The following is a 10483-nucleotide window of genomic DNA, read 5'->3' on the forward strand; positions in this document are numbered from 1 at the left end:
GATGCTAGAGCATCCTAACTTTCAAAACCACTGTTGTATTGAGGTACTGTTGAGACAGCGCTCAGATTTATTGGGTGAACAAAGGGACCATTTACTCAGCCTTAAGATGACTTCTGTCTCATCTACTTTATGTCCAGGAACAAGGAACGTGATAAGTCTTGAGTCGGTATCCATGAAGCTCTTCATCCAAGGCCTTCGGCATAATTGATCACATTAGCTACATCAGGGCACCAAAGGACAGACAGACCTGTTGTCCCACGTGTTTGCGTTGCTGTAGCACCTCGAGGCAGGAGATACTCAGGACACCATGCCTAGTGCCCTGGTTTCCGGGCTGAGGCCAGGAGACACCTTAGGGCCCAGAAAGGAAGTCTATTCCCACTTCAAGGCTAGGAATAGAGCCCAGAGTCTCCTGCACACTGGTCAATTGCTGTCTTTGAGCTATGCTCTCAATGTCATGGCCCCTCTTTTGAGGTTTGAGTAAATCTGTGTTCCGTTGTCAATTCTATTTTATCTTGTTGAGATGTGTAGGCCTAGGTGGCCTGGCCTGGAATTTGCTATGTAATCCAGGCTGGCCTCAGATTGAACTCACAGAGACCTGCCTGCCTCTGCCTCTCAAGAGCAGGGACTAGCGGTCTGTGCATGCTCCCCACACACCCCAACACCATTAACTCCATGTCAGAGCTCTTCCCATGACGCCCTGGGGGAAGAGGAGGAAGAGAAGGGCCCTGGGTGTGACTGATGTTTCTCTACACCAGACGTTTTGCTCATAGCTTCTGGGGAGGTGAGCTACTGGGACAAGGAGGCAAGCAGTCAAAAGGAATTTTTCAAAGCTGGAGAGATGGCAAGAGTACTGGTTTTTCTTCCAGATGACCTGGGTTTAATTCTCAGCACCCACATGGTGGCAAACGACCATCTATAACTAAGGTCCCAGGCCTCCTTCTGGCCTCTGTGGATACCTGATATGTTCATGATGTGCAGGCGTATATGTAGGCAAAACACCATACAAAAATTTTCCAAAGCCAGATGTACCTTCTTCTGGGACAGCGGAGATTAAAGAACCCACACCAGGAGGAGAGGGATTTATAGTGGCCTCTCTGACAAAACCCTTTCTTGAGTTTTACAAGGCAAGACCCTTGATCTCCAAAATCACTCTGTGTGGCAAGACAGCGAGGATTGTCATCTGTTCACATCCCAATGGTGCACATTCCTGCTGGGTCCTTACATTCATGAGAGATTTATCATTATCTTATGTTCAGACTTGCAAGTGCTTTGCTGTAAGGATGCCCTGTAGCTGGGGATGAAGCTCAGTGGTAGAGAGACTCCCTAGGTTAAATTCCCAGGACCAGAACCAAAACCAAACATCTCCTGGAGACCTTTATAAAAGTACAGCTACTGCACATGGAGTAGACATCCCACGTAGCAGGTGAATATGCTCCACCAAACTATTTTATTTGATTAGAAGTTTTGAAGCAAAATTGAATTGAGGGGCTGGAAAGATGGCTCAGTGGTTAAGAACATTTGCTGCTTTTTCAAAGGACCTGAGGTCGGTTCTTAGGACCCACACTGGGTGGCTCACAACCAACTGTAACTAACTCCAGCTCCAGGGGACCTGACATTATTTTCTTGCCTCTGCAAGCGCATACCCACGAGTAGATACACACACATACACACAAATCAAAATAAAATAAAAATTTTTAATGAATTTATACATCCTGTAAATAGGTCTGCCTATGCTGTCTGATATTATTTGTTTATGACTCCCCACGAAGAGTTTTGGATCTAGAGATGCTGTACTGGTTACTGTTCTTGTTGCTATGACAATATACAAATACACAAATGCAATGTAAGGCAGAAAGAGTTTGTTTGGCGCACGGTTTCAGGGTGTAGTAGACCCACTGTGATGGGAAAGACATGCCGCAGGAGCTTGAGGCCGCTGGTTTCTTTGCATCCACAGTCAGGAATCAGGGAGAGGAAAATGTGGGTGCTTAGCCGGCTTTCTTCTTTACTCAATCAGGCGTCCTCGCAGCTGAGACGGTGCTGTCTATATTTGGAGAGGGTACTCCATCCACAGTTAAATCTCTAGAAGCACTCTTGTGGACAGACCCAGAGTGACCCTCAGTCCCATCATAGCTCCTCTGGGCAGGGAACAGGTACACTAAAGAGGAGTACTTGGGGAGGAGGACGTGACCCAGTGGGTGGGAGGCTAGATGGGCAAGCATGATCTGAGTTTGATTCCCATTACCTAAGTAAAAATCCAGGTGTGGGGGGCTGGAGAGATGGCTCAGAGGTTAAGAGCATTGCCTGCTTTTCCAAATGTCCTGAGTTCAATTCCCAGCAACCACATGGTGGCTCACAGCCATCTGTAATGAGATCTGGTGCCCTCTTCTGGCCTGCAGGCAGACACACAGACAGAATATTGTAGACATAATAAATAAATATTTAAAAAAAATCAGGTGTGACTGCTCACCTGTACTCTTAGAGCAGTGGTTCTCAACCTACAGGTCATGACCTCTTTGGGCTCCAATGACCCTTTCACAGGAGTCCCTGCATATCAGATACATTTACAATTCATAACAAGAGCAAAATTGTAGTTATGCAATAGCAGTGAAATAATTCTATGGTTGGGGCTCACCACAATCTGAGAAACTGTACTAAAGGGTGGCAGCATTAGGAAGGCTGAGAAGCACTGCCTTAGAGCGTAGCAGGGAAAGGAGGCATAGTCAGGGCTTGCTGACTGCCACTCCAGCTCCAGGTGAGGGAGAGACTCTGTCTCAAGGAAATAAGGTAGAAAGTGATAGAGCAGGACACGTGTGCACACACCAGCTCTGTCTCTCTCTCTCCCTTTCTCTCTCTCTCTCTCTCTCTCTCTCTCTCTCTCTCTCTCTCTCTCTCTCATACACACACACACACACACACACACACACACACACACACAATGCAACCAGGTCCCTACCAAGGTAGGATAAATATAGGACATTTTTCTGAGTTATTGATGTCTCCAAATATTTATAAAAAGCGTCATACATAAGCATTAAAATAACTTGGAATGTCTTTGGAACTGAATGAAAACCTTAAAGCCACTTCATGCAGAGCTCTCATATTTAGTATCTGACTCGGCATGAAATCTGGGGGAGGGGAAAACAAAAACCCTCATGTGCATTTGGAGGACTTGATGAGAGGAGGCAGCTCGGTTACGTGAGTTCCAGCAAGGCCCTCAGAGGGCAGCGCCGTCTGCTGTGCTGCCCCCTCTGCCCCTTCTGTAGCCTGCGTTTGCACCAGTGGAGCCTTGCTTCTGGAACAATCGCTTTCAGTTTAGCTGTTTATACTCAAGTATTCCACCAGAGGTGGAGGAACCAGGGGCTTTCAAACCCCTTCAGGTTTCCAGCTTCCTCCTTCCCTGAACAGGGGACGTGGCCAGTCTCCCCTTCCCAGGCTTGTCCCAAGCACCCTGCAAAGTTTGACACACCACTGAGACATGAGCAAAAACGCTTTAAACAAAACCATGACTTCAGCCCACAACTACCATCTTTCCCTGGAATCTTATGGGCTTGTTTTTTGTTTGTTTGTTTGTTTTTTGTTCATTTTTATTATTTATTTATTTTTTTTAAAGTTTTCTCATACACCCTGACTGCAGTTTCCCCTCCCTCCCTCTCTCTCCCACCTCCCCTCCCCAGATCCACTCCTACATTTCTCTCTTTTTTTTTTTTTTAAAAAGAGCAGGCTTCCTAGGTATATCAACCAAACATGGCCTAGCAAGTTACAATAAGACTTAACACAAACCCTCCTATCAAGGCTGAATGAGGCAACCCAGCAGGAGGAAAGGGTCCCAAGCACAGGCAAAAGAGTCAGACACACCTCCCACTCCCATGGTTGGGAATCCCCCAAGAATGCTAAGCTAACAACCATAAGGTATATGCAGAGGACCCAGCTCAGACATATAGAACCCATGTTTGTCCCTTCAGTCTCTGTGATCCCCTATGAGCCCTGCTTAGTTGATTCTGTGGGCTTTGTTTTTGTGGTATCTTTGACCCCTTGTCCTACAACCCTTCCTCCCCCTCTTCTTCAGGGTTCCCCTTGTTCTGCCTAGTGTTTGGCTGCGGATTTCTGCATCTTCTCCCATCAATTGCTGGGTGACATCTCTCTGATGATAATTGGATTAGGTACTGATCTATGAGTATAGCAGAGCTTCATCATTAGGAATCATTTCATTGGCTCCCCCAATGTTTGGTTCTGTCTTGGGTCTCTGGGTTGTCCAGTCTTTGGTTCCTGGCCATACAGGCAGTGCCAACATGGGCTTCCTCTTTGGTGTCGGTCTCAAGTTGGACCAGTCATTGGCTGACCACCATTGCCCCCAGAACATCTTGTAGGTTGAAGGTTTTGTGGCTTGGTTGATGTCCCAGTGCCCCTGCTGGGAGCCTCCCTGGGTATAGGAGATGGCCAGGTTAGGCTCCGGATCCCCGTTACAAGGATATTTTGCAAGTGTCACTCTCGTAGATTCCAGGGAGTTTCCACTGCACTAGGTTTCCACATCACTCCCCAGATGTCCCAGTTTCAGTCATCTCTCCCAGTGGTCTCTCCCGTTGTCCCTTCACCCTCCATCAGATGCCTCCTGTTCCATCCCCACCCACCCCACTCCACCCATTCTATTCTATTTTCTTTTCCCCCCAAAATCTTTGCATGCACCCCTCCTCCCTTGAGCCCTCTTATTATTTATCCTCTTTGGGTCTGCGGATTATAGCATGATTATCCTTTCCTTAACAGTTAATATTCACTCGTAAGTGAGTATATACCCTGTTTGTCTTTCTGGGTTTGGTTTATTCATTCAGAATGATTTTTCTAATTCCATCTATTTGCCTGAAAATTTCATGATGTCATTGTTTTTAACAGCAGAGTATAATCCATTGTGTAAATGGACCACACTTTATTTATCCATTCTTCAGTTGAGGGGCATCTAGGTTGTTTCCAGATTCTGTCTATTATGAATAATGCTGCTATGAACATAGTTGATTAAGTGTCCTTGTGGTGTGATAGTGTATCCTTTGTGTTTATAGCTGAGTCTTGAAGTAGATCAATTCCCAATTTTCTGAACAACCACCATATTGATTTCCATAGTGGCTGTACAAGTTTGCACTCCCACCAGCCATGAAAGACTATTCACCTTAGGGCCTTGTTTTAATAACAGAGTGGGAAACAGTTTCTTTCATTAGCTCCCAAGAATGACACAGAATAGGCAAGCAAGGCACCATGATAGATTGAGGCTAGGCTGAAGCCAAAACTTAGCCCTACTAAGACCGTCCAAGTCCATGAAGTTTCAATCTGTTAGAAATGTTTTTGTGGTGTCCGGCAGGAGAGTTGTGAACCAAGGAATAAGATGTGAATGGAACAAAACTGAAATGGCTAGGTGTTCACTGAGGGTGTTCTTAAGGACTTGAATTATCATTTGTTTAGGCATGTGTCAGTTACCAGACTATAGACCACACTCAGTTTTGCAAAATGGCTGAGGCATAATGAATGAATGCCAGGAGATGGAGACAGTCTGGAGAGGCGGATTGTAATAATAAGAATGCAGCAGCTACAGCAGGTACCATAACATATGACCAGTAAGGGTGCTTCCAAGGATGCCTTCAAACATGGCTTTATTATCATTTGTGTGCATGTATGCACGTGCATATGGACACAGGAACACGTGTGTGTAGAGGCTCGAGGTCACCTTGGGTGTTGTTCTTCTGAAGCTATCCATTTTGTTTAATATTTATTTGCTGCTTGTTAGTTTGTTTTCCAGCAGGATCTCTTTTTGGCCTAGGGCTCGCCAATAGAACTAGGCTGCCTGGCTAGAAGCCAAGTCTCTGCCTCCACAGTACTGGGATGACAAGTGCAGAATGCCGAGGCCGGGCTTTCTCACAGGCATACTGGGAGACTGAACACAGGTCCTCATGCCTGTGCAGGAAGCCCTTTATCAACAGAGCCACCTGCCTGGCCAGGAAGCTTGCCTTGAGGGCTCACCTGTGAGCCGCAGTGTATTAAGGAGAAGCACCCAGCAGAGAATCAGACAGGCCTGGACTCAGACTCTAATTGATTCTTAGCTCCACCCTCTCTCGGAGACTCAGTTTTCTTGCCTGTCAGATGGCCTGAATGATCCTTATCTGATGGAGCCTGGCACACAGATTAAAATGAGACCATCTGTGGAAAATGTCCACACCACAGTCCAGGTGGATGCTTAGAATCACCTGAGAAATTTTATTATTATTATTTTTATTATTATTACTATTATTATTATTATTTTGCCTACTCTGATCAATTACATTCTTGGGATTGAACTTCAGGCATCAAGCATCTGACCCGGCTTTCAAAGTCCCCCAGATGAGTCTATGTACAGAACACGTATGTAGTTAAGAACATCTGTGCCAGAACTTTCGTGCTCAAGTTTTCTACATATCTGGGGTTTGGCTATTGGTTCTCCAGACTTCAAGATGCGACTAATGAGAACTAATTCAAGCCAAGGGTCTTCCTAGAGTTTACTGAGACATCGGGAAATTCCAGAATGAATCTCTCAGGTGTATTATGTCACCTTTGAAAAATTACAAGAGCAAATAAAATCGTATCCCTGGGCTGGTGAGAGGGCTCAGCAGATAAAGGGACTTGCCTCTAAGCCTGAAGACCTGAGCTAGATCCCTGGGACCCATGTGGTAGGCAGAGAGAGCTGACTCTCATTAGTTATCCTCTGACTTCTACACAGCTGCTGGGCCATGTTTGTACACACACACACACACACACACACACACTTATGTAACTGTAATTAAAGTGTAATTAAATTGGAAGAAAAATCCCATCCCTTCTTTAAGTATTCTGACATGGAAAAAACAACCCAAAAATGGAAGTTCCAGGAGGAGTCTGAACCATGGCCTCTGCTAAGGTCTGTATGGATCTGGCATCTTCCGGGAACTGTTAAGCAGATTCTGAAGACACCAAGGAGACACCAAATACTCATCCCAGGGCTGGGGCAGCCAGGCACCACAAGCCTGACCCACTTACAAAGCCTCCACTGTCAGGAAGGATGGATGATTCGGGGCTCGGATTAGCGTCCAACACGTGCTTGTTTGCCAGAGGGGCCCAGACCTAGCCCTTGTTTACAGTCCCTGGTTATAGATCTGAGTGCCAGTGGAAATCGAGGAGACAACACCCAAACGGAAAGTGCTGTTTCCCTAGCACCCTTCCAAACCTACCGAACAGAAAGAACACGACTTTGGAACTCCAGCAATTGAGCGTCCACACGGAGCACTCTCAGCTAGTCACGGCACACCGTCGCACGGCTTTGGCACCTCCTCGGCTCCTTATTGGTTGTGGTGCCTGTGGACACACCTGCGCCCAGTGAAGTGTCAGAGGTGCTCAGTTGGCAGGCTGCTGCCCAGCAGGGAGGGTGGGGCCAGCACAGGAAGTCACCAAGTGGTGATTAGTTCAACTAGAGCACCAGGAAAGAGACTGACCCCCAGAGCCCTGGGCAGCACTTTCGGGCTGGGAGGCTATTCTAGTTTCCTTTCCAATACTCTAACAGATCTCCTGACCAAAGGCGATCCAGGGAATGAAAGAGTATATTTCAGTTCACAACACCAGAGTAAGTCTATCATTGAAGGAAGGCAAGGAAGAAACCCAAGGCAAGAAATTGAAAGCAGGAAAATGCTTGCCATTCACACAGCATTGCCTCTGACTGAGGAACTAGCTTCATAGGCAAAGAAGTCCAGCAGGACCCATGGGTCCTTGCTGGCTGGTAGGCAGACTTATGTTCAAATAACTTCATTTTTTTTCTTTTATTTCGAGACAGGATTTCTCTGTAGCTTTAGACCCTGTCCTGGAACTAGCTCTTGCAGACCAGGTTGGTCTTGAACTCACAGAGATCCACCTGCTTCTGCCTCCTGAGTGCTGGGATTAAAAGTGTGCACCACCACCGCCCTGCTCAAATAACTTTTTTTTTTTACCTTAAGGAGAGAACAGTATCTGTGTTTATTTTTTTTATAATTTATTTATTTATTAAGGATTTCTGCCTCCTCCCCGCAAGCGCTTCCCATTTCCCTCCCCCTCCCCCGATCAAGTCCCCCTCCCTCATCTGCTCGAAGAGCAATCAGGGTTCCCTGACCTGTGGAAAGCCCAAGGACTACCCACCTCTATCCAGGTCTCGTAAGATGAGCATCCAAACTGCCTAGGCTCCCACAAAGCCAGTACGTGCAGTAGGATCAAAAACCCACTGCGACTGTACTTGAGTTCTCAGTATTCCTCATTGTCCGCTATGTTCAGCTAGTCCGGATTTATCCCAAGCTTTTTCAGACCTAGGCCAGCTGACCTTGGTGAGTTCCCGATAGAACATCCTCATTGTCTCAGTGTGTGGGTGCACCCCTCGTGGTCCTGAGTTCCTTGCTCGTGCTCCCTCTCCTTCTGCTCCTGATTTGGACCTTGAGATTTCTGTCTGGTGCTCCAATGTGGGTCTCTGTCTCTGTCTCCTTTCATCGCCTGATGAAGATTAATATTCATGAGGATGCCTATTTGTTTGTCTTTGGATTCACCTTCTTATTTAGCTTCTCTAGGAACATGAATTATAAGCTCAATGTCCTTTATTTATGGCTAGAAACCAAATATGAGTGAGTACATCCCATGTTCCTCTTTTTGGGTCTGGCTTACCTCACTCAGGATAGTGTTTTCTATTTCCATCCATTTGTATGCAAAATTCAAGAAGTCCTTGTTTTTTACTGCTGAGTAATACTCTAATATGTATATATTCCATACTTTCTTCATCCATTCTTCCGTTGAAGGGCATCTAGGTTGTTTCCAGGTTCTGGCTATTACAAACAATGCTGCCATGAACATAGTTGAGCATATACTTTTGTTGTATGATAGGGCCTCTCTTGGGTATATTCCCAAGAGTGGTATTGCTGGATCCAGGGGTAGGTTGATCCCGAAATTCCTGAGAAACCGAAACACTGCTTTCCAGAGTGGTTGCACAAGTTTGCATTCCCACCAGCAATGGGTAAGTGTACCCCTTTCTCCACAACCTCTCCAGCAAAGGCTATCATTGGTGTTTTTTATTTTAGCCATTCTGACAGGTGTAAGATGGTATCTTAAAGTTGTCTTGATTTGCATTTCCCTGATCGCTAAGGAAGTTGAGCATGACCTTAAGTGTCTTTTGGCCATTTGAAGTTCTTCTGTTGAGAATTCTCTGTTCAGCTCAATGCCCCATTTTATAATTGGGTTGATTAGCCTTTTACGATCTAGTTTCTTGATTTCTTTATTTATTTTGGAGATCAGACCTTTGTCTGTTGCGGGGTTGGTGAAAATCTTCTCCCAGTAAGTGGGTTGCCTTTTTGTCTTAGTGACAGTGTCCTTTGCTTTACAGAAGCTTCTCAGCCTCAGGAGGTCCCATTTATTCAATGATGCCCTTAGTGTCTGTGCTGCTGGGGTTATACGTAGGAAGTGGTCTCCTGTGCCCATGTGCTGTAGAGTACTTCCCACTTTCTCTTCTATCAGGTTCAGTGTGTTCGGACTGATATTGAGGTCTTTAATCCATTTGGACTTGAGTTTTGTGTATGGTGATAGATATGGATCTATTTTCATTCTTCTACAGATTGACATCCAGTTTTGCCAGCACAATTTGTTGAAGATGCTCTCTTTTTTCCATTGTATACTTTTAGCTCCTTTATCGAAAATCAGGTGTTCATAGGTTTGTGGGTTAAAGTCAGGGTCTTCTATTCGATTCCATTGGTCGACTTCTCTGTTTTTATGCCAATACCAAGCTGTTTTCAATACTGTAGCTCTGTAATAGAGTTTGAAGTCAGGGATGGTAATGCCTCCAGATAATCCTTTATTGTATAAGATTGTTTTGGCTATCCTGGGTTTCTTGTTTTTCCATATAAAGTTGATTATTGTCTTCTCCAGATCTGTGAAGAATTTTGATGGGATTTTGATGGGGATTGCATTGAATCTATAGATTGCTTTTGGTAGAATTGCCATTTTTACTATGTTGATCCTCCCAATCCAAGAGCAAGGGAGGTCCTTCCATTTTCTGGTGTCTTCTTCAGTTTCTTTCTTCAAAGACTTATAGTTCTTGTCAAATAGATCTTTCTCTTCCTTGGTCAGAGTTACCCCAAGATATTTTATGCTATTTGTGGCTATCGTGAAAGGTGATGCTTCTCTGATTTCCCTCTCTGCTTCCTTATCCTTAGTGTATAGGAAGGCAACTGATTTTTTGGAGTTGATCTTGTATCCTGCCACATTACTAAAGGTGTTTATCAGCTGTAGGAGTTCTTTGGTAGAATTTTTGGGGTCGCTTATGTATACTATCATATCATCTGCAAATAACGAAAGCTTAACTTCTTCCTTTCCAATACGAATCCCCTTGATCTCCTTATGTTGTCTTATTGCTATTGCTAGAACTTCAAGCACTATATTGAAGAGGTATGGAGAGAGTGGACATCCTTGTCGTGTTCCTGATTTTAGT

This window comes from Microtus oregoni, unplaced genomic scaffold, assembly GCF_018167655.1.
Source record: "Microtus oregoni isolate MIOR12 unplaced genomic scaffold, Mior012 000032F_ref0000030, whole genome shotgun sequence".
Taxonomy (NCBI): Eukaryota; Metazoa; Chordata; class Mammalia; order Rodentia; family Cricetidae; genus Microtus; species Microtus oregoni.